This window comes from Entelurus aequoreus, linkage group LG09 (genome assembly GCF_033978785.1).
Source record: "Entelurus aequoreus isolate RoL-2023_Sb linkage group LG09, RoL_Eaeq_v1.1, whole genome shotgun sequence".
In the NCBI taxonomy this organism is placed as follows: Eukaryota; Metazoa; Chordata; class Actinopteri; order Syngnathiformes; family Syngnathidae; genus Entelurus; species Entelurus aequoreus.
This window is the reverse complement of record NC_084739.1, coordinates 29,159,716-29,184,428: the sequence shown is the minus strand read 5'-3', so window position 1 is coordinate 29,184,428 and position 24,713 is coordinate 29,159,716. Positions and strand designations below refer to the sequence as shown.

Genomic DNA, 24,713 nt, shown 5'->3' with positions numbered 1-24,713 from the left:
GTTGCATGTCTGTCAAACTACAAAGAGTGATGAAGTGTTGCTATATATGTTTGTCTGCCGAAATAAATAAATAAATACATTCATTCAATTCATTCAACAACTTATATTGTGTTCAGAGTGTACAAAACTTTTCTAAAATATGGACTTTTGTTAAGGCTGGAACCCATTAATTGTTTCTAAAGGACACATTTTCTTCACTATGCGAACTTGCCCATTTAAGAACCCTATTCAAGAACTAATTAAGTTCGTAAATCGAGGTTCCAATGTAAACGCTAGCAAAAGTCGGCTAACAAGCGCTCTAAAAACATCCATCAACATTTTATATGCACGCTAAAAGGATATATGTAATGTAGTAATAGGCACATTCATAATAACATGTAATATTTACGTATTTTGGCCATTTACACTTCCAAAGTTTAAATAGTAAATAGATAGGATCAAAATAGTATAAATCTAGCTGAGATTTCCGAGCCATTTTGAGAGATAATCACCAGAACCCCTTCAATCCAGCACATCACCCCTGTTCTGCAGCAACTCCACTGGCTACCCATCAAACATCGCATCCACTTTAAAATAATTCTCCTCACTTTCAAAGCCATCCATAACCTCTCTCCATCATATCTCTATGACCTGATCCATGTCGCCACGCCCTCACGTTCCCTGAGATCCTCTTCATCCATCCATCTCACTGTCCCTTTATTTAAACTGTCCACCATGGGTGCTCGAGCTTTCAGCCGCTCTGCCCCACATCTTTGGAACTCTTTACCACCAGACCTTCGCAACTTAGATTCAATATCCCTCTTCAAATCAAGACTCAAAACCCCCTTATTCCTGACTGCTTATTCATTGTAATCAACTTTTCTTTTCTCTTTGTTGTTGTTGTTGTTTTTTATCCAATTTGATTTTATTGTTGTGATTTTGTACGGTGTCCATGAGTGCCCAGAAAGACGCCTTATAAATAAAATGTATTATTATTATTATTATAATGAGCTAGCTTGTCACGTCATTCGTGACGTCACGGGAGAAACCAAAGATCCCTTCCTCATCAACAGAAAGATTATCCAACAAACTTTGTGAGAGCCAACAATTACTTTGAGAAAAAATTATGATCTATAACCTTTTATAGTATTTTTGATCACAAACACAAAGAGGATGAGCAATGAGTTTTAGAAGCCGAGTGCTAAACGAATGCAGCTTTATTGTCACACTATTGCATCAGCAACATTGCTTGATGCTAAACTTACAAATTAACCATAAGAAAACAAACTTTCTTACTGTGTACAGCTCTGGTAATGGGTACATTCGCACCCACCTGCACAAATGTACTTCAAAATGTAACAATCAAAATAAATATGACTTTTACTAGGGCATGCATATATAATATGCATTAGTTTGACCAACGATAATAAAAAGGAGATGCTTGGAAATAGCATAACATTTTGGTGTAACCATCATGAGCTTTCTGTTCAGGTATATTTCTTTTATATTTTGATAAATCATCATACTTATGTATTACTAAATTTAAATAGGTATTGATCAATCTTTAAGCTGTGTGTATTTGATTTCAGTTTGCTTTTGACATCTTATTTAGAATTGTAGTTGAAACTTTTACAACCTTGTGTTGCGCTCATGATGGCGTAACCAAACTAGATTTCATTTAATGATCTTATTTTTAATATTTATTCCCTTTTTTACATTTACTATATTTAAATATACTGTGTTTTATGCTTTTTTCTTTTTGGAACATGTACTATATATATAATACAATAAAGTCCCATATAAAATTATGTTTCTAGCAGTACTTTAATTTTGCCTTTGAAAGTAACACTCCAATGTCCATTAGTGGAGCTGTACACTACTGTGCAATTTCTACTCTCACAGGGATGCCAACCGACGAGACGCTCACATAATCTTGTTTGGACGAAGAATCACAATACTTATGAAAGGTTAAAAAAAAGTTGCCGCAACTATCGTCTTTTTGTGTCTCTTTCGCCATCTCGGGGGGAATGTCAAAGTCGACGAGCCTCTCGGTCCATAGCCATGTTTGTGTACTTCCAGGTGAGAAATGCATGAATTATAATCTTGAACTTACTTTTAGCAAGTTTGAGATGAAGCAGAAGCAGCCGCTGGCTTATAGTGTGTCAACATTAGCAGCGTAAGCAAGCATAAGCTTACTGCTGTCAATGCGCCGCTAAAATAGTACGTTTGCGATGTAAATAGATATTGTTGGCGGTTTTTGGGTGTTTTTAGAAGGTTTTTGTCAAGGCAGGGACTATGGTGTGTTTGTTTTCCCGAGATGCAAGTAAAGCTGGACTGGACATGGCGTGAAGGTAAATACATATTTATTTAAACACTAACAAACTACAAAAAAAGGAAGCAAACAAAAGGCGCGCACAAACTTGACTAATGGAACCAAAAGACTCGCCCAAAGGCAATTAACTATGAACACGAAACAAAACACTTACTGTGGCATGGCATGAAGCATGTACTATAGTAACAGGAATATCATGGGTAGCAGAGGTAGTATGGATGATGTCACCAGGACGATCAAGAGAAACAGACAGGTTTAAATAGCAGTGACATGATCAGTGAAAACAGGTGTGTGAATCAAAACGTGAAACAGGTGAAACTAATGGTTGCTATGGTGACAAAACAAGGGAGTGAAAAGCAGGAACTAAGTGTACAAAACCCAAACGGAACATAACTTAAACAAAACATGATCAACGGACATGACAGTTTTATGGGTGCAATAGACGACCCTCCATCTGTTGACTTAATTGTTAGCTATTTATTTACGATTTAGAATGCATACATAAAGCCAAACGTATGTGTTCTTGTCTTACATAAGGATTGTGAATTATAAACAGCACACCTCTTTCCAATTGTTGTGTATTTCCGGTATTATCGATCTGATGATATGGTCCAGTGACGTCATCCGATTGCAGGAATATTCAAAATGGCCTGATTATAAGGAGGATAAGCTACAAGTTTTAGAAGTTGAGTGTTAAGCACATCCAGCTTTAGTGAAACACTAAGCATCATGCAGCAGTATTACTAAGTGCTAAAATAAATACAAACTACCAACATAATAAAACAAACACTATAGGCCTTCTTTACTAAAGGTTTGCGTGTACTAAAACATATTTAAACCTGATAGCACACGCAATGTGGATTGTGTCTGTTAAGTGAGCAGAACAAGGCGTGCAATCCATTTTGCTTCTTTGTCTTCTTTAATATGCAAAATATATGCTGATCATCAAAACGGCCACAATACTGGGAGAAGAAAATGCAAATACATTATACAGCACGCGCAATGTGATTTATTAACACTAGTCACCGTTTTGTAAGCTTGATTGCATTTTATTTAGAGAAGTTGAAAAGGATGTGCAAACTGACAAAGTTCCACATGGCTGTGAGACAGGAGAGCTTGCTGCAAAAACACACAATGTACATAGAATCCTCCGTCCTACGTGTACCTTTCTACATATTTGGAGTGACTGAAATAAAAAATATTACACATATCGTCCAATTAGCAATTTTTTTTTGTAATTGTATAGGTGCTGGATGGCCTCAAGGGCTGATTAAAATTAATTCAATTGATACGTTTTGGTGTCGGTTGGTGTTTTTTTTTTTAAATGTTGTTTGGTTTTTTCTTAGGAAATATATTACTCATCTTCTACATGAAAAGACATCTTTGACAATGTTAACACCATACTTGCCAACCTTGAGACCTCCAATTTCGGGAGGTGGGGTGGGGCGGGGGCGTGGTTGGGGGGCGGGGGACGTGGTTGGGGGCGTGGTTAACAGGGGAGGAGTATATTTACAGATAGAATTCACCAAGTCAAGTATTTCATTTATATATATATATATATATATATATATATATATATATATATATATATATATATATATATATATATATATATATATATATATATATATATATATATATATATATATATATATATACATACATATATATATATATATGTATACATACATATATATATATATATATACACTACCGTTCAAAAGTTTGGCGTCACCCAAACAATTTTGTGGAATAGCCTTCATTTCTAAGAACAAGAATAGACTGTCGAGTTTCAGATGAAAGTTCTCTTTTTCTAGCCATTTTGAGCGTTTAATTGACCCCACAAATGTGATGCTCCAGAAACTCAATCTGCTCAAAGGAAGGTCAGTTTTGTAGCTTCTGTAACGAGCTAAACTGTTTTCAGATGTGTGAACATGATTGCACAAGGGTTTTCTAATCATCAATTAGCCTTCTGAGCCAATGAGCAAACACATTGTACCATTAGAACACTGAAGTGATAGTTGCTGGAAATGGGCCTCTATACACCTATGTAGATTTTGCACCAAAAACCAGACATTTGCAGCTAGAATAGTCATTTACCACATTAGCAATGTATAGAGTGTATTTCTTTAAAGTTAAGACTAGTTTAAAGTTATCTTCATTGAAAAGTACAGTGCTTTTCCTTCAAAAATAAGGACATTTCAATGTGACCCCAAACTTTTGAACGGTAGTGTATATATATGTATCAGTGACGTGCGGTGAGGTTCATGGTTGGTGAGGCACTGACTTCATCACAGTCAGATTTACAAACATATAAAACCTAAAGAGTATCTTATTCACCATTTGATTGGCAGCAGTTAACGGGTTATGTTTAAAAGCTCATACCAGCATTCTTCCCTGCTTGGCACTCAGCATCAAGGGTTGGAATTGGGGGTTAAATCACCAAAAATTATTCCCGGGCGCGGCGCCGCTGCTGCCCATTGCTCCCCTCACCTCCCAGGGGGTGATCAAGGGATGGGTCAAATGCAGAGGACAAATTCCATTACACCTAGTGTGTGTGTGACAATCATTGGTACTTTAACTTAACTTTAACTTTACACATACAAACTGTAGCACACAAAAAAGCACATTTAATAAAAAAAACGTTATTATGGTCTTACCTTTACTTCTAAATGAAGTCCATGCGCCGCTGTTGTGCTGGATTAATGCACCCCCGCCGTAGAATGCACCCCTTGACGGGAGTGTTATATCAACTAAAGCCCACACTTAAACTTTCCACGTGCAAGATTGAATCTATTTAAAAAAGTTATTTAATAAGAAGCCAAAAAGTGCAAAAACAATAATGTTCGTGTTGGAGGAGTTGTGAATGAATGAAATATGAAATCCGTGCTGCAGTCTGCAGGTGTACCTAATGTTGTGGCCCAGCAGTCATTCACAACTCCTCCAACACGAACATTATTGTTTTTGCACTTTTTGGCTTCTTATTAAATAACTTTTTTAAATAGATTCAATCTTGCACGTGGAAAGTTTAAGTGTGGGCTTTAGTTGATATAACACTCCCGTCAGGGGGTGCATTCTACGGCGGGAGTGCATTCTCTACCACCAGGAGGCGGGATTACTGCGAGCCTCAGCCAGTGCGTCTTCGCAGCCGTTTTATGATTGCTCAGCACAAGAAATACTTACACACATACAGTTGTTGACAAAATACACTGTACATTATATACCTCAGCTAACTAAACTATGGAAATGTATAACATAGTTCATACTATATCATCATTAGGGATGATACTCAAAACCGGTTTTCCCGGTTGTTCGATAAGAAAACAACCGAGTCCTCGGACTCGAATCCCTTTTTGAGAACCGGTACCCGTTATCGAGACCACTATAGTAAAGAAAAAGAGTTGGTTCTTTATTCGAATCCCTCGGAACGAATCCCGTCCCGACCAGAAATGCTCTGTGAGACATCACAAGAAATGGCGTCACGTAGCTCAGTCATTAGGCGCAGATAGCGAAAGCAGGAAAAAATGGACGGGGAAAAGCGCTCCAAGGTGTAATAAAGTTCAAAACAAAAGGTATAATCCAATGAATAACTTTACTGAGACACATGACGAACACTTTTGCGACCAACCGAAAACATAGCAACCAGGCTAGCAACGCACCTCCTTTACGGCAGCTGTCGCAACATTCTTAAAGCAACCGCAGCACATACATATATATACAACATATATGACATGATCTCCTTTTTTAACTTTTGTTTTTCTTTCCTTGTAAACAAAACAAAATCACACTGTATATGTGTTGTCTGTCTAATTATAAATAATGCAGACGAGGCGTGTTGGCTGAGTTCTTGACGTTTACTTTCACGGGTGACGACATGCAACAACACTTTTCGGGGCAACCACGCATGCTCGTCACTCCCGTTGCATGATGGGTAGTGTAGTTGTTATATTCCCCAGCTCATAACATCTTTCCCCCTATAAAGAAATAATGTTAACTCAATAAAGTGTATTTCTTTTTTTAGCTTTAACTTTTAATTTTTAGCATTGTAACCACATTTGCAAACAACTTTTCTCTTCATAGAATTTTCTTTCAATAAAGAAATAAAGTGCAAACATGTCAAAGCATCATAACAAACAGTTATGTCAAATAGCAGCAGAATTGCACTTTTTGGAGAGCTGTATTATTTCCAGTTTTGTGCCCAAGGGACTGATTTTATTTAACACTATATTATTATTTATATACCTATAGTGATCACAGAGACAGGTTGTTTTTGTGTTACTGTATATATTTGTTTTTCTGAAAAATCCCACTTAATATACTTTGGGTAACAACAGTCAATATTTATTTATTTAATTTTATTTTTTTAGGGGGGTAACAGTAAATATTTATTTATTTATTAGATTAAATTGTTTTCTTATATAATAAAAGTGAGCTTTTGTTAAACCAAATATTGTGTTTTTTTCCATATATAACAACCTATCTGGACTCGATAAGAGAATCGATAAGGAATCGGTTCGATAAGAGGATTCGATAATAGACTCGAACTCGATAATTTCTTATCAAACATCATCCCTAATCATCATACTACTCAGTGGCCTAGTGGTTAGAGTGTCTGCCCTGAGATCGGTAGGTTGTGAGTTCAAACCCCGGCCGGGTCATACCAAAGATTATAAAAATGGGACCCATTACCTCCCTGCTTGGCACTCAGCATCAAGGGTTGGAATTGGCGGTTAAATCACCAAAGAGGATTCCCGGGCACGGCACCGCTGCTGCCCACTGCTCCCCTCACCTCCCAGGGGGTGAACAAGGGTGATGGGTCAAATGCAGAGAATAATTTCGCCACACCTCGCGTGTGTGTGACAATCATTGGTACTTTACTTTAACTTTATATAGCAATACGGTCTCACTGCACAGCAGGCCAGCAGTTAGCCGAGTCCGCAATCCATGTTGAGGCACAACTCAGTGACGTGCCTCAACTGGCTGCTGATCACCGCACCGTCTCTTCTCAGTATTTGAACGGCAAATGTGAAAATTCAGCGATTTTGAATAAAAATAATCTAAAACTGGTGAAGTTAAATGGAAAATAACTTAGTATAATCACTGGATACATATAACAATTTAATTAATTTTTTTTCTTTTTACATTTTTTTTCTTTCCATGATGGCACGTGAGGCCCCGCCTCACCTGCCTCGCCTGACTGTACAACACTGATATCTATATCTACATCCTGAAAATATGCAAACAAAACTGTGTTTAGATAATTCATACTTCAAACTTGCATAAATAAATCTTAAGGAATATAACATAACTTGGCTTCTGAGAGCTTCAAAATTTAATGAATAAAATGCTAAAGTTGTTGATAAACAAGCAATTATTTTAATAATTAAATATGGTCATTTTAAATTAATTATTCTGATCATTTAAAATTAATTATTTCAAATATGTTTATTTTAATGTATAATTATATGGCTGGATGTAATAAGGAGTCAGAAAAAATACAAATACAAATACAATTAATTTTGATGTTTTTAGCAAAATATAGTAAAAAAAATTTAAATTTTTTTATTTTTAATTAATAAATAAATTTATTTTTAGGTAAGATAAACATAATGATACAATTTATCTCTGGATGATTTAGTTCTTGTCACCCTGTTGTCCTCCCGTCTCTTCCCCGAGGATGGCTCCATGAGCTGGGCAAACGCCTGGAGATGCCCTACGTCAACAACACGGTCGGCGGCCCGTCGGTGCGCAGCTCGTACATCGCCGCCCTCTACTTCACCCTCAGCAGCCTGACCAGCGTCGGCTTTGGCAACGTGTGCGCCAACACGGACGCTGAGAAGATCTTCTCCATCTGCACCATGCTCATCAGCAGTATGCCAGACGCCTCGTATGGAATAACGTGATTGGGCAGGCACGCTGTTTATATCGTGGGAAAGCGGACGTGAAAAAAGGCTGTCCTCACTCAGGTCCGCATGGAGCTGGAGGGGGCGTGGCCTCCAGCTCCGGCTGAAAATCGGGAGATTTTCGGGAGAATATTTGTCCCGGGAGGTTTTCGGGAGAGGCGCTGAATTTCGGGAGTCTCCCGGAAAATTCGTGAAGGTTGGCAAGTATGGTTTACACTGCAGGCCAAAGTGGGCCAAATCTGATTTTTTTTAGATCTGATTTTTTCCATCTGACTGTTTACACTGCAAGTAAAATGTGATTTTTATCAGACTCCAGTGTAAACGCGCCCGATGTGGCCCCAATGTGGCCTTGACGTAATTTCCATGCGCACTTCGATAAAGTGAAAACAAAGGAAGGAGGAAGTCGCTGCTACTACTACGAAATAAAATAAAAGCAGCAACACCTTAAAAATTGGTGTTTTTTACATGAAAGTAAATGAAAGTAATATAAGGTATGAATGGATGTATATAGTGTAATATATTTGCGAGGGTTCTAATCTTTTAATGGCTGTTAAGTAGAGGGGACACGGACATCAGCGTGGATCTATGTTAGCTTTATTTTTCAACTCACATGTAAGCAAATGCGCCACAGCGTCAAATCCTTTTGTCTTTTAACAATCGCTATTTCTTCGGAATCAAAATATATATTCAAATATTACAAATAGCCTATTATTTGCGCACTATTGACAAGTGATGCACCGAAAATGTGGTCGTCTTAATTCGAAACCAAAACTAAATGTTGTGCGTAAATATCAATTTCCGCTGGCGACTGCGTCTTTCCGCCGCACACGAGTGACGTAGCTCGCCCAAAAATGACAAAAAAATCACATTCAGGTCGCATTGTGTTTAGACTGCAGTCACATTTGAAAAATCAGATTCCAATCGGATTCCGGACCACCTCCTGTTGTGGCCTGAATCGGATGCCAAAATATCAGATTTGAAGCACTTTGGAGCATTTAGACTGGCAGAAAAAAATCAGATCTGTGTCACTTGAGAGCAAAAAAATCAGATTTGGTATGCGGTGTAAATGGAGCCTTACATTATATGTCGTTTTGCGTTTGAATCAATCCGGATGCACAAATGCGCTCGTGATGCGATCCACAGCCTGGCGCACAGAATTAAGTATCAGTGTGCATATGTTTATGTTGTCTAAATTGCGATTCAGAAAAGGTGTTACAGATTATAGATGTGTGCTGCTGGTTCAACACATCTCACCATACTTGCCAACCTTCAGACCTTCGAATTCGGGAGATTGGGAGGGGGGGGCACCACTTTTCAATTGCACACGCAGTGTTAGTAGAACACACGCAACACACCCACCCATAGTACACACTATTATATAGTTTGCACACGTTGTTTAGCGCGTGGAATTAGGATCTTAGTACATTAGGTCCTGAATGTCTGCTCTCACTAGGATGCCGATTTGATGTTCATATCTTCCCGTTTAGATGAAGAATTAATCATAATCCTCATGTAGGTAAAAAAAAAATGTCTTTGCCATATCCGGGCCTAAGTTGAATGTCAAAATTTTGCAACTTTTCGGTTTACGGTAACAACCTTCTACTTTACAAGTGAGCGGCAAGATTTATGATCTAGAATTAACTTTTACAAACTCAGAAGCAATGCAGCAGCTCATCAGTATGTCAAAACTGTAGCTGCATAAGCTAATTACCTCTCTATAATCACGGCGCCGCTAAAATATTGCTAATACTTAGTTAATAATCAGGTCTCGAGATGTAAATGGAGTATTGTTGGTGGTTTTTGGATGTTTTTAGAGGGCTTTTGGATGCAATAAATGACTCCCATTAGCTGCATTGTTTGCCACCTCATATTTGCCATAGTTCATGACTTAGAATGCACAAAAAATAACAACATAGCTTGTGTGTTCTTTTCTTAGATCGGGATTGTGACTGATTTTGAAAATTGCAACTAGGGCTTGGCGATATATCGATATACTCGATATATTGCGGCTTTGTCTCTGTGCGATATAGAAAATGACTATATCGTGATATTCGAGTATACGTTCTCACGCAGTTGCTTTTAGCTGCGGAGCATTAAACTGCATGCGTTTCTCACTCTTTCTTGTGTCTCCTTCTCACAGAGACTTAAACAAGCACACCTTCTTACATACGTCACGTGCGCAACGTCACACGCTCCCGCGGAGCAGACAGGTAGCGACATGGTAACGTTAGCTGTGATGCTAACGGTGCGGTGCGCGTGGTAATAAGAGAGAGAGAAGGTGCGAATCTGGTAATAAATGAAGGAAGAATTAATTCCCAAGAAAAACAGCAGGGGGTCCATCGTCTGGCGGTGGTTTGGCTTCAAGCGGGAAGATGTTGAACAATTATGCGGCAAAAGCGTAGCTACAAAAAGTAGCACCACTGCTAATGTAGCCTCATTTGAAAAGTCACCCGCTAGAGAATGAAGAGTGCTTGAAACTCCGCATGTCAACATCTCCGTTTGGTGCCACACCAACAAAATGCTGAAGCAACTATTCCCAGATTAACACCGTATGAAGAAAATTGTTAACAACAGAAGGAGATAATGTCCGCAGGAACCTACCACATAGCGAAGGAGATTTCCTATTATGCAGCTCATTTTTATTTGACACTTATTGAAATATCTTGTGTGACATCATGCACAAAAGTGCACTTTATTTGTTTTAAAATATTGTAGTGGCGTTCTGTACAAAAAGTGCACTTAAATTTAGTGTTGTTTTGCTATGTCATCTTAGTGACATCATGCACAAAAGTGCACTAATAGCTTGTTTTAAAATGTCTCTGACAATCTTGCACTTTGTTTTGAAATGACACTGCTTAATAACTGTTTAATAAATACAGTTTTGGTAAATTGACTTAGTTGTGATTTCCTTCTCTGCATGAGAGTTTAAAATGAGCATATATTAATGCAGTATGAACAAGAATGTTTCAATGTAGACACATAGAATCATCATACTGCTGTGATTATATGCATCAAGTGTTCATTCAAGGCTAAGGCAAAATATCGTGATATATATCGTGTATCGTGACATGGCCTAAAAATATTGAGATATTAATAAAAGGCCATATCGCCCAGCCCTAATTGCAACAAAAGTGTAGTTCCTCTTTAAAGTAAACGTTGATGAAATACTGAAAACAATTCCTAGTGGTAGATCACACATAAGTGCAAACTATAATAATTGTTTAAATTGTAAAAACTGCTCAGACTTAACTCAGTATCAAACCATATGGGCACAAGCAAAATGGCCCCCTAACAAGGAGATGCGTGATTTATAAAAAGACATCCTACAAAAGAGCCCTAAAAGGTACCCATTATGCTGACAACACGGGCACTTATTTCACAGTTCTGGACCTAAAACCACAATACTGCATACTAGGGTGGTCCCGATATCAATATTTTCATATTATTACTGGAACCAAAATGTATTTTGATACTTCTCAATAGTTTTTAAATAAAGGTGCCGCAAAAAATAGCATTATTGGATTTATCTTCACAGAAATAATCTTATGATACATTAAACATAGGATAGGATAGGGTAGACTTTATTCATCCATCCCATATGGGGGAACTTAAATAGTTACAGTGCAGATTGAAAATGTCCACACAAAAACATGTTTCTTATTGCAATCAAAGAACAATTTTGGCATTGAATAACAAAGTAAATATACCGTATTTTTCGGACTATAAGTCGCTCCGGAGTATAAGTCGCACCGGCCGAAAATGCATAATAAAGAAGGAAAAAAACATATATAAGTCACACTGGAGTATAAGTTGCATTTTTTGGGGAAATTTATTTGATAAAACCCAACACCAAGAATAGACATTTGAAAGGCAATTTAAAATAAATAAAGAATAGTGAACAACAGGCTGAATATGTGTATGTTCTATGACGCATAAATAACCAACTGAGAACGTGCCTGGTATGTTAACGTAACATATTATGGTAAGAGTCATTCAAATAACTATAACATATAGAACATGCTATACGTTTACCAAACAATCTGTCACTCCTAATCGCTAAATCCCATGAAATCTTATACGTCTAGTCTCTTACGTGAATGAGCTAAAGAATATTATTTGATTTTTACGGTAATGTGTTAATAATTTCACACATAAGTCGCTCCTGAGTATAAGTCGCACCCCCGGCCAAACTATGAAAAAAACTGTGACTTATAGTCCGAAAAATATGGTACTAGAAAACTTCACTTTTAGTATTAAGTAAGCAAACAAGCTACAAAGGCTCCTATTTTGGCTGCTGACGTATGCAGTAACATATTGTGTCATTTCCCATTCTATTATTTTGTCAAAATTATGAGGGACAAGTGGTAAAAAATTGAATGGATTATTAATATATTTGTTCATTTACTGTTAATATCTGGTTATTTTCTGTTTTAACATGTTCCATCTACATGTATGAAGCACTTATTCTTCTGTTGTTTGGATACTTTACAAAGGTTTCGGGTAATACCACAAACTTGGGTATCGATCCGATACCAAGTAGTAACAGGATTATACATTAGTCATATTTAAAGTCCTCATGTGTCCAGGGACATATTTCCTGAGTTTATAAACATAATAAAAATGTAAAAAAGAAAAAACGATTGTAAAAACTCTCAATGTAATCATAATAGTATCGTCTAGATTCTGTTATATTTATGTAGACCCACCCTTTTGTTTACATTCAGGAGCGCTAGCTTACTGTTAGCAGTTAGCAATTATATCCTCCTACGGTGTGTAATGAAGCATGTTTAGCTAGTCCCCGTCCTTTAGGAATGGTACTTGTAAGAAACTGTTTATTTGTCGCCATGGAAGCGAGAAGGTAGCTAAAACACTACGGTGAGACATTAGCTGCCAGTTAGCTATTAACTAGCTATGTTTTAAAATACCTCTCGCAGAGCAGCGCTTTAGTGTTTATAGCGCCACCTTTATCGTAAGTTTCAACGCCAAAATACGTCCCTTCTCCCTCTTTGATTTTCACTGTTTTTGATTGCAAGTACTGTGTGTGCGTGATATGGCTAACATGCGCCACGGCTTGTATGCCAGTATTGTCACTACGGCGCACATCATGTCAGTGAAAAAAAAAAGTACCTGCATTTTTCAAAAGTAGTATAGTACAGTTTTTTATTCATTAGTACCATGGTACTACTGGATACTAGAGGTGGGAAGGTGCATGTAAGCACACTCTGCTGGGAGGCGGTGAACCATCTTAATACTGCAAGCACTTTCATGCATCTGGAATGATCCAAATGCAAGAAAATGCATATTGCAAGACCTTTTTCAATAGATGAACGCCATAAAAAAAACGCCACAAGACACCAAAACAATTCAATTTGTTTTTAATCAGCCCCTTAAAGGGGAACTGCACTTTTTGGGAATTTTGCCTGTCGTTCACAATCATTATGAAAGACATGACGGCGGATGGATTTTTTTTTTATGCATTCTAAATATAAAATAAATGCGATTGAAAGTCTGCTTACAATGGAGACTATGGGAGCCGTTCAATTCTGCCTATAGAGCCACTAAAAAAACATCCAAACACCTTTATTAGGGTTTTATATACATCATGTAAGTATATACTGTATGTGATGTAGTAACAGGCACATTTATAATACATTTTTTAAATATTTACGTATTTTGATAATTTTACGTATTTTGATCATTTTAAGCATATGCTGCGCATTAATTAAAAAATCGTATCACAATGTTTGCTTTTATTTCCTTCATCACTGATTTCTGCTCACTGAAGACATCATAAGAGCCAACGAACATAATACAACATAACTTACTGTACAAGGTCTGCTCTCATTAGAATGCCGACTGCTAGGATGTTCATATATTCCCATTTAGATGAAAAATGTCTCATAATCCTCGCGAAGAATCGGGGTAGGGGTGCGGGGGGAACAAGTGCTTTTTGTGTCGTTCTCGCCAGTTCCAGGTCCTATATGGCTGTCAACGTGTCCCATCTTGTCGGATTATATCAACAGCCACCTTGTGTACAGGTGAGAGGCATGATTTATGATCTACAATAAACTTACAGGGAGCAGCTGATCAGTCAATGACGTACACATAGGCACACAAGAAGTGATCACGGCGCCGCTATAAATAGTTTGTCTGCATTAGCGCTTATGATAACAATGTCACTAATATTAGGTTAATATTTAAGTTTATTTAATATTTAGAATGCATAAAAAAAATAAAAAATCATAATGATTGTGAACGATAGGCAAAGGTCCCCCCAAAAAGTGCAGGTCCCCTTTAAATCATACAGCAACTATAACATTCTAGAATGACATTGCTGAACAGAGAATATTTATTTTATGTTTTTTACTAATGATATGTACGTATGTTGACACACACATAGGATGAAGGATTCTCAGTCCAAAAGACCCCGAAGCACGATCCTCTCTTTTCTCTCAGTCATTTGTATGTAACTGTGTCAGTTTGCAGGTAACATTTAAACATGCCAAATAAAGACGCAAAATAGCACCCGCTAAACAGTTTCAGTCTTGATCAATCTTGATGGATTTTGTTCTGAGTTTGGATGAAAAAAAACAAAAAAAAATTAAGTCCAATGGTGATCCTGAAAATCAGGAGCACTATCAAGGGGAGAAAGACAGAGTCAGAACCTGCAGAAAAACAGAGAAAGCAGAGCAGACCTGGCGATCAAAAACGAGAGAGAAAAAAGGTAAGCCGCCAGTATTCTATTTTGCTTCCTCTTCTACTGTTTTTTTCTTCTTCTCAAGACGCTTGAGAAAATGCTGAAAGAGCACAAGGAAACAAAGGCTATGGCGTCTATGGAAGAGGAAATGGAAGAGCAGGAAAGTTTTTATTTGTTTTTTTGCTCATAATGTTAACCATATCAGTTTTGAAGTAATCATGGGCCAGGGTGACACAAATATGCAATTAAGTGATCAAAATAATAGTTTTACATGACTTTATCCACAATGTCTGTGCGGGGAAATAGGCTGCAGGTCTGGAGATGACGTCACATGAAGAGGGGGCGGCATATTATGTCTGGCAAAGTAAAAGTCAAAAGTAAAGTTAGTTATCTACCCAATACTCAAAAAGTATTTGATATTATGGGAAATGACTGTCAGATTCATTTTCAACAGCAAAATCTACTTAAAAATAACTTCTTAGTGAAATGTCAGTCCTTAGGACCAGTGTTAATTTTGTTGACACAAAACGTAGTTATCGTCAACAACTTATTTTTCTTTTCCATGACTAAATTAGGACGATAACCAATCACAACAAATGCATGTTAACGAAAACAATGACAAATTAATTGACAATTTAGTCAACAAATAAAAACGAGACGAAAATGCTGACTGAGATTTATGCAGGTGGCACAAGTTAGAAATATATCCAATCACAGTAGCTTGTGGGAGAGGGGCGAGGGTAAATTACCAAGGGGTCCAATTAGAACTGCTGTCTTTGTATAAACCACTGTGTTTGAACTCCTTACTGGGAAAACAAGATTGTATGGTAAAGATGTAACTATAAAGAGTAATAATGATACCCGCAGCACAACTCCTGATGGTTAGTATTACCCTTTTAAATTAAAATGATGCAAAGTACGAGATTAATAACTGCACTTTGATAAACTCATGGACTGACTGGTGCCAGCTCTCTAGCTTAAATGCTTACATGAAAACATTAAAGGCCTACTAAAACCCACTACTACCGACCACACAGTCTGATAGTTTATATATCAATGATGAAATCTTAACATTGCAACACATGCCAATATGGCCGTGTTAACTTATAAAGTGCAATTTTAAATTTCCCGCGAAACTTCCGGTTGAAAACGTCTATGTATGATGACGTATGTGCGTGACGTCAATCGTTGAAACGAAAGTATTCGGACACCATTGTATCCAATACAAAAAGCTCTGTTTTCATCGCAAAATTCCACAGTATTCTGGACATCTGTGTTGGTGAATCTTTTGCAATTTGTTTAATGAACAATGAAGACTGCAAAGAAGAAAGTTGTAGGTGGGATCGGTGTATTAGCGGCTGGCTGCAGCAACACAACCAGGAGGACTTTGACTTGGATAGCAGACGCGTTATCCGACGCTAGCCGCCGACCGCATCGATGATCGGGTGAAGTCCTTCGTTGCTCTGTCGATCGCTGGAACGCAGGTGAGCACGGGTGTTGATGAGCAGATGAGGGCTGGCTGGTGTAGGTGGATAGCGAATGTTTTTAGCATAGCTCTGTGAGGTCCCGTTGTTAAGTTAGCTTCAATGGCGTCGTTAGCAACAGCATTGTTAAGCTTCGCCAGGCTGGAAAGCATTAACCGTGTAGTTACATGTCCATGGTTTAATAGTATTGTTGATTTTCTGTCTATCCTTCCAGTCAGGGGTTTATTTCTTTTGTTTCTATCTGCAGTTAAGCCCAATGCTATCACGTTAGCTCCGAAGCTAAAGTGCTTCGCCGATGTATTGTCGTGGAGATAAAAGTCACTGTAATGTCCATTTCGCGTTCTCGACTCTCATTTTCAAAAGGATATAGTATCCGAGGTGGTTTAAAATACAAATCCGTGATCCACAATAGAAAAAGGAGAAAGTGTGGAATCCAATGAGCCCTTGTACCTAAGTTGCGGTCAGAGCGAAAAAAGATACGTCCTGCACTGCACTCTCGTCCTTCACTCTCAAATGGCTTGAAGAAATGCTGATCGAGCATGAGGGAACACAGGCTGTGGTGTGTATGGAAGAGGAAATGGAAAAGCAGGGAAGTCCGGATATGGTGGTTATTTTATATTTATTTTTGTTCTTAATTTTAACCATATCCGTTATGAAGTAAAATAGACCAGGGTGACACAAACATGCAATTAAGTGATCAAGATTTGAGTTGTATATGCCTTTATCCACACTGTCTATGCGGGGAAATGGGCTCCAGTTCTGTCAATGATGTCACACCAAGAGTGGGCGGTATATTGAGTCTGGCGAAGGAAAGGGGGCATTCCAAGTACAGTTAGTAATCTACCCAGTACTCAAAATCGAATTGATATAGTGCCGTGAATTATATTTATACAGCACTTTTTTCCCCCAGAGACTCAAAGCGCTTTACATAGTGAAACCCATTATCTACAACTTTAAGGTACATTTAAACCAGTGTGGGTGGCACTGGTAGCAGGCCACCTTGCCCAAGGACACAACGGTAGTGACTAGGTTGGAGGAAGTGGGAAATCGAACCTGGAACCCTCAAGTGGCTGGCACGTCCGCTCTACCAACTGAGCCACGCCGTCATTCCTATAATATGGGAAATGACTGATAGATTAATTTTTAAGAACCACAAATACATAAAGAGAACTTGTTTCGTGAAATTTCCGTCATTTGCATTGCAAATTATTTGCCACTTGCCAAGATTTATAATTTAATTTCTAGAAATGTCCCTAGTTTAAGAGCTATTATATATATTATACTCAGTGGCCTAGTGGTTAGAGTGTCTGCCCTGAGATCGGTAGGTTGTGCGTTCAAACCCCGGCCGAGTCATACCGAAGACTATAAAAATGGGACCCATTACCTCCCTGCTTGGCACTCAGCATCAAGGGTTGGAATTGGGGGTTAAATCACCAAAAATGATTCCCGGGCGTGGCACCGCTGCTGCCCACTGCTCCCCTCCCCTCCCAGGAGGTGAACAAGGGGATGGGTCAAATGCAGAGGACAAATTTCGCCACACCTAGTGTGTGTGTGACAATCATTGGTACTTTAACTTTAACTATTTACTTATTTTTAGTCATTGACTATTCTTAATGTATGAATAATTATATTTTTGTATTGTAGTTTAAAAATGTAAAAATTGCGAAAATAACTATTCAAATAAGATACTTTGGTTTCCCCCCACATAGAACATCTTGTTTAAAGATTCTGCAACATCGCGAGGATGCCTTATTCAACAACTGCATGTTGAATAATGCTTGTTTTCAGAATGAAATACTTAATTCTAGCTTAAAAGTTCAGCTCATTTCTAGATATACACATTTTAATTTAGGATGTCTTATCAAGCAAAATTATCTGTCCATGCAGCTGGTTAATTTCATTTTTCCCCAAAGAAATCTAGTATTTTTATCTTATATTTTGACAGCTCTTGTTTGCATTGTAAACGCTGATTCAGTGCATCTATTCCCAGCTGGCTGGCCACACAAATCAAACGTACCATCAAGACGCTAGACACATAACGTTGAAGAAGTGAGCGGAAATGTTGCATAACCATTTCCAAAGCCAAAGTGGAAGGTGAAAGATTCTGTGCAAAGGTCTAGTAAACCTGCCAGCACAGACACGCTACATTGTTGGAGGAATTATATCACCACTCACGTCAGGGTATAACCCTCTTGTTGCTAGATTACATGTACAAAACACACTTGCAGGGCAAAATCAGCGCTGTTGCATAATGCACGACGCATGGAAGGACAACTTGCTGCAGATTGCAGAAGCAATCAGACTGTGCATGATGAGAAACACCTGGCAGATGTATATCAGGTACAACAGGATGTAAGGCAGCTTCGTGGACCTTTTTCAAAGGGCAGCCAAGTTGATAGGCTATCAGTCTGCATGCACCTGCACTGTACCTGACTGATGAAAGACATTTTGATGTATTTCCTAAAGCAAACACTAACAATGCCTCAGGCACAAAGGCCCAAAAAGTCTACTTTGTCCCGTCTTGACCCACTTTTCTTGCCTGGAGTTGCCATTCTAAATGAGGTTTACTTCAATGCCATGGAAACTTTACAATACACATCTTTCTACAGTTGGCAGAAGGACACACACACACACACACACACACACACACACACACACACACACACACACACACACACACACACACACACACACACACACACACACACACACACACACGCACACAGCAGAAATGTGCAGGGAGTGGTAATTCCACAGCATTCACTGTTAGTGTCACAGTTGCAATGTAGGCATCTTGGATGTATCAACAATGAGGAATCTTGTCATTCCAATACTACATACAAAACTGAGGATCGCAACGCAAACACTTTTTCTTGACTTGAGAGTAAAATATTGTTGGCTATTTTAGTGGACTGCTTTTTGTTTTTGTATTCAGCTTTACCAGTTAGGTCGTAAACTATTTGGACTGTTCTTTCATAAGCCACCATAATATATATTTGTTTTCTTTGTTTTTTGTTTGATTAAAAACTGTATAGTGACCAAGTCTCTGCATTGAACACACCTCTCACATTTCCACAAGCAGTTTTGAATGAAAGAGTGTATATACTTATATGTAACTATATACTCCCTTAGTTCGTGGATATTCAACAAATTTGGGGGGGGGGGGGGGGGGGTACCACATTTCCAAAAAACTAGGGACCTAATAGTTTTTCTTTGTATATTCCTGAGAATCAGCGTCCTCTATAGTAAACATTTTATTTTTGTCTATTTATTTTGTTACAGGAGCGCATTGCAGATTTGACGGACATTCTGCAGAAAAGCTAGTCAAAGATCATCTCTATGACAGCACTCTTATGTGTTTAAGAATCTTAGCGTCTGACAAGTTTTTTAACTGAACTCGTGGGCCACCATTTGAATAGCCCAAATGATGAAAAACAGAGGACCTAAAATAGAACCTTGAAGAACACCACTAGTATAACAACAGACGTTGAATGAGTACTGACTGCATCTAGTGTAAACAAGCTACAGCAACAACTTAGTTACATAAATCACATTATGAAAAAATTGCCACTTTTTGGACTTAAAGGGGTGCCTTGAGGAATGCCTCAGTTATGTGAACCACAAGTTTGGACCCCAGTATTCTATGTTTGCTACCAGAGTTAAAATGTCAATGCGAGGATCTGCCAATGGGTTTACAGTGGTCACAGTTCCTCTATACAACAGGAGCCCTTTAGTGTTTTTAGGAATTTCCAGCAAAATTGTTTGTGTTTAAAGCTTTGAACTGAATTCAGGGGCCGGTGCCGCCAGTTGAATAGCATTACCCTACATTTTACTACACCAACCAACAAAATGCAGAGTGTGAAACTTATGAAAACAGAATGTGCATAATTTGAGGAAAACAATGTCAACTAACCGCCATAGGCCAAATAATCATTTGTGTGAAGTCCCAAGTAGATTTTGGTTATGTCAACTGCCGCTTATGTTGATGTGAGTCAATCAATTCAAGGGACAATGACATAAGCAGGTTCCACTGTACCAAGATGATTGTCTCATGCCTACAGTTAAAGGGGAACTGCATTTTTTTGGGGGGTGTGGGGGATTTTACCCATCATTCACAATAATTATGTGAGACATGAACACAGATATCTTTTTCCTATTTCTGTGCATTCTAGATAGTAAAAAAAACTGCTAGCAAGAGGCGGTTGCCAATTTAGGTAATAGGAAGTCATCCATTCCGCCAATGAAGCCCGCTAAAAAACATCAAAAAACCACCAATAAGGCTTTATTTCCATGCTGTGATCTGTAATTAACCAAGCTATGTTATAAACTAGGTTATAAATCGTGTCAGACATGACTGTATGGTTACAGGTTGTGGACATAAGCTGAAAAGTTGGTCAACTCTGAAACTCAACTTCGACCTGAAGACATCGCTAGAAAGACGTGGCAAGATGCTGGTTTCATCCCAACATTTTTATTCCCCTGAAGATATGGTGAATTCATCATCAAAACAGGGAGCTTAAGTCTTGTGCTGAAAAATACAAGCATCCCACCAGACAGCCTCCCAGTGAGAGCTCTCATTGTTAGTGACTGTTTTGTTATTTTCGTATTTTGTATTTCTTGTTTAGCCCTTAGCAATACTAAGCTACCACTACATGATGGTTTAGTTTTTCACTGTAGCTGCATCTGCTTTGCACCCAGCTTCTAATCTAAGCCTTGTAATTCAGTAGTTACGGTAATGCTCCAAATGACCAAAATACTGTAAATATGACATATTATGAGTGTGCCTGTTACTACATTACATACTTACAGGTTGAATATAAAACATTGTGGGAGATTTTTGGAGGGTTTTTGAGGACTTTAAAGGCAAAATAGTCCAATCCAAATTACCTGCACTGTCGCAAACTTAACTGCGAATTTAACCGCGGCAACTACGGCAAGTGCCACGACCGTCCTCGTCTTTCGCCATAATGCCCCAAAAATTGACCAACATTTGCGGCAAGAACATGCCGTGACCGCTGTTGACTTTTTACTTGTTAATGGACGAGGAATGTAACAGTAAACGGTATAATGATAATTTGCAATAAAATCCCCCACGGTTAGTAATACCATTTAATTTTTGAATTACCGAAAAAAACGTAATTTATTAATGCATTTTAGGCAATATGAAGTCAGGCGCATGCGCACTAGCGGTGTTTGGCTTGATAATCATGGCGGACCAACGACACCGACTTTGCTGCAGAGATTTCCCCTCGGATAAACAGAGCCAAGCGCTTTAACATCATTTTCCCTCACTTCCCGGCATGCGTTTAAGAGCGCACTGCTGTGTTTAGATGGAGAAAGGTGTGGACAATATTGGCGACAAACGCACTTGTCCCCACACTAAAAGTATACAGCAAAGGAGAAAATTATTTGATGTTTTGCAGCAGGCGATGTGTTGTGAACGTTGTCACAACTTGTTTATAAAGTCTTTAGTTTGTTTACTGGGATGTTTACTCGTCCTTTATTTAACTGCAAACTGTATCAGAGTTCAAATAATAACAGTACTAGCTAAAATGTTTTTTCATCTCATCGAATTGAATGCAGGCTGTGAAGATTGTTTATTCGATGTAAGAGGTATCACTCCAGGTTTTTTTTGTTGGCCAAACTGTTGTACTGAAACACTAAGGAGGCGTTGGAGAAGAACAAAGCTTGTTATTAGACTTCATCCTCATTAGCCAAACTGCTTTGTGTTTTATTTTGGTATCAAAAATTAAACACCCGTTTTTTTTTTAACATTAATTATGCTTTTTTTATGTCACTAAGGTGTTACTTCAAAAATCATTCATGTGACAATTCATTTGGTTAATGTTTAATTGTGTATAGTTAATTACTATATCACATATTTCTGCTCAAACTCTTAATGGATCTGTCCCGATACAGCATCTACATGTACATAGAAATGTACATAACTTAAATAAAATAAACAAATGAAAACTCTCTCTACCAAAATGTAAAAATAGAGATAAAAGCATCATGTAATGACAAAAAGCTGACAAGTTGATGTTATTAAAAACATTTGTCTATAAATATAAGAATAACGTTTATCTGTAGTCTTTTTATTAGACATTACAACGAAAGAAAATAATGTTTGCCTTGGTGCCCTTCTAACTTGCCTTGGTGCCCTAAAATATGAGCCCTCCTTTAAGGCAACACTTGCCTTGACCTTACAAAGTTAAAATCGGAGGCCTGTAACTGTTGATGATTTCACCAATGCTAACAGTTTTTCACTATTTAAAATGCTCAAAAAAGGAGAACGACATGTGTGTTCTTGTGGCACAAAGATTGTGAATGAGAGGCAAGGATATGCATGAGTGCTGGCGGCACTGCTGAGCTGCGGTTCATTGGCGGAAACATGCATTTTTGACATTTTGAAGCAGACCGTGATCACCTTCCTTGGGATACTTTTTTATTTAAATGTTATGGGTGAACTCACACTTGAAAGTCCAAAGTAATTACAAACCCCGTTTCCATATGAGTTGGGAAATTGTGTTAGATGTAAATATGAACGGAATACAATGATTTGCAAATCCTTTTCAACCCATATTCAGTTGCTACAAAGACAACATATTTGATGTTCAAACTGCTAAACATTTTTTTTTTGCAAATAATCATTAACTTTAGAATTTGATGCCAGCAACACGTGACAAAGAAGTTGGGAAAGGTGGCAATAAATACTGATAAAGTTGAGGAATGCTCATCAAACACTTATTTGGAACATCCCACAGGTGTGCAGGCTAATTGGGAACAGGTGGGTGCCATGATTGGGTATAAAAACAGCTTCATGCTCAGTCTTTCACAAGAAAGGATGGGGCGAGGTACACCCCTTTGTCCACAACTGCGTGAGCAAATAGTCAAACAGTTTAAGAACAACGTTTCTCAAAGTGCAATTGCAAGAAATTTAGGGATTTCAACATCTACGGTCCATAATATCATCAAAAGGTTCAGAGAATCTGGAGAAATCACTCCACGTAAGCGGCATGGCCGGAAAACCAACATTGAATGACCGTGACCTTCGATCCCTCAGACGACACTGTATCAAAAACCGACATCAATCTCTAAAGGATATCACCACATGGGCTCAGGAACACTTCAGAAAACCACTGTCACTAAATACGGTTTGTCGCTACATCTGTAAGTGCAAGTTAAAGCTCTACTATGCAAAGCGAAAGCCATTTATCAACAACATCCAGAAACGCCACCGGCTTCTCTGGGCCCGAGATCATCTAAGATGGACTGATGCAAAGTGGAAAAGTGTTCTGTGGTCTGACGAGTCCACATTTCAAATTGTTTTTGGAAATATTCGACATTGTGTCATCCGGACCAAAGGGGAAGCGAACCATCCAGACTGTTATCGCCGCAAAGTTCAAAAGCCAGCATCTGTGATGGTATGGGGGTGCATTAGTGCCCAAGGCATGGGTAACTTACACATCTGTGAAGGCACCATTAATGCTGAAGGGTACATACAGGTTTTGGAACAACATATAATGCCATCTAAGCGCCGTCTTTTTCATGGACGCCCCTGCTTATTTCAGCAAGACAATGCCAAGCCACATTCAGCATGTGTTACAACAGCGTGGCTTTGTAAAAAAAGAGTGTGGGTACTTTCCTGGCCCGCCTGCAGTCCAGACCTGTCTCCCATTGAAAATGTGTGGCGCATTATGAAGCGTAAAATACGACAGCGGAGACTAAAGCTCTACATAAAACAAGAATGGGAAAGAATTCCACTTTCAAAGCTTCAACAATTAGTTTCCTCAGTTCCCAATCGTTTATTGAGTGTTGTTAAAAGAAAAGGTGATGTAACACAGTAGTGAACATGCCCTTTCCCAACTACGTTGGCACGTGTTGCAGCCATGAAATTCTAAGTTAATTATTATTTGCAAAAAAAATATAAAGTTTATGAGTTTGAACATCAAATATCTTGTCTTTGTAGTGCATTCAATTGAATATGGGTTGAAAAGGATTTGCAAATCATTGTATTCCGTTTATATTTACATCTAACACAATTTCCCAACTCATATGGAAACGGGGTTTGTATAATCATAACTTTCTATACTTGATGTATTTTGGCCAATTTGGGTCCACACATTTCTTATCGGAGTCTAAAATGTATGCCTTACATGTACAGTGCTGGGTCTATCATCAGAGCTAGTACTGTACATGCTGGATTACTTTAATACTTGGCAGGCTTTCTGTGCAAGCCACAGCCTGTTCTAGTCTGCTGCTGGACATGTTGTTTACAGACCACTTCTGCTTGATCAAACTTGGCACAAATGTCAAAT

General features: G+C 38.3%; 1 protein-coding gene across 7 annotated transcripts in view; it reads right to left on the bottom strand.

Annotated features, from left to right (window-relative positions):
• The window catches only part of vit (vitrin), a 102,361-nt gene that overhangs the window by 76,970 nt on the left and 678 nt on the right, over positions 1 to 24,713 (bottom strand). The gene's annotated exons all lie outside the window — the stretch shown is intronic.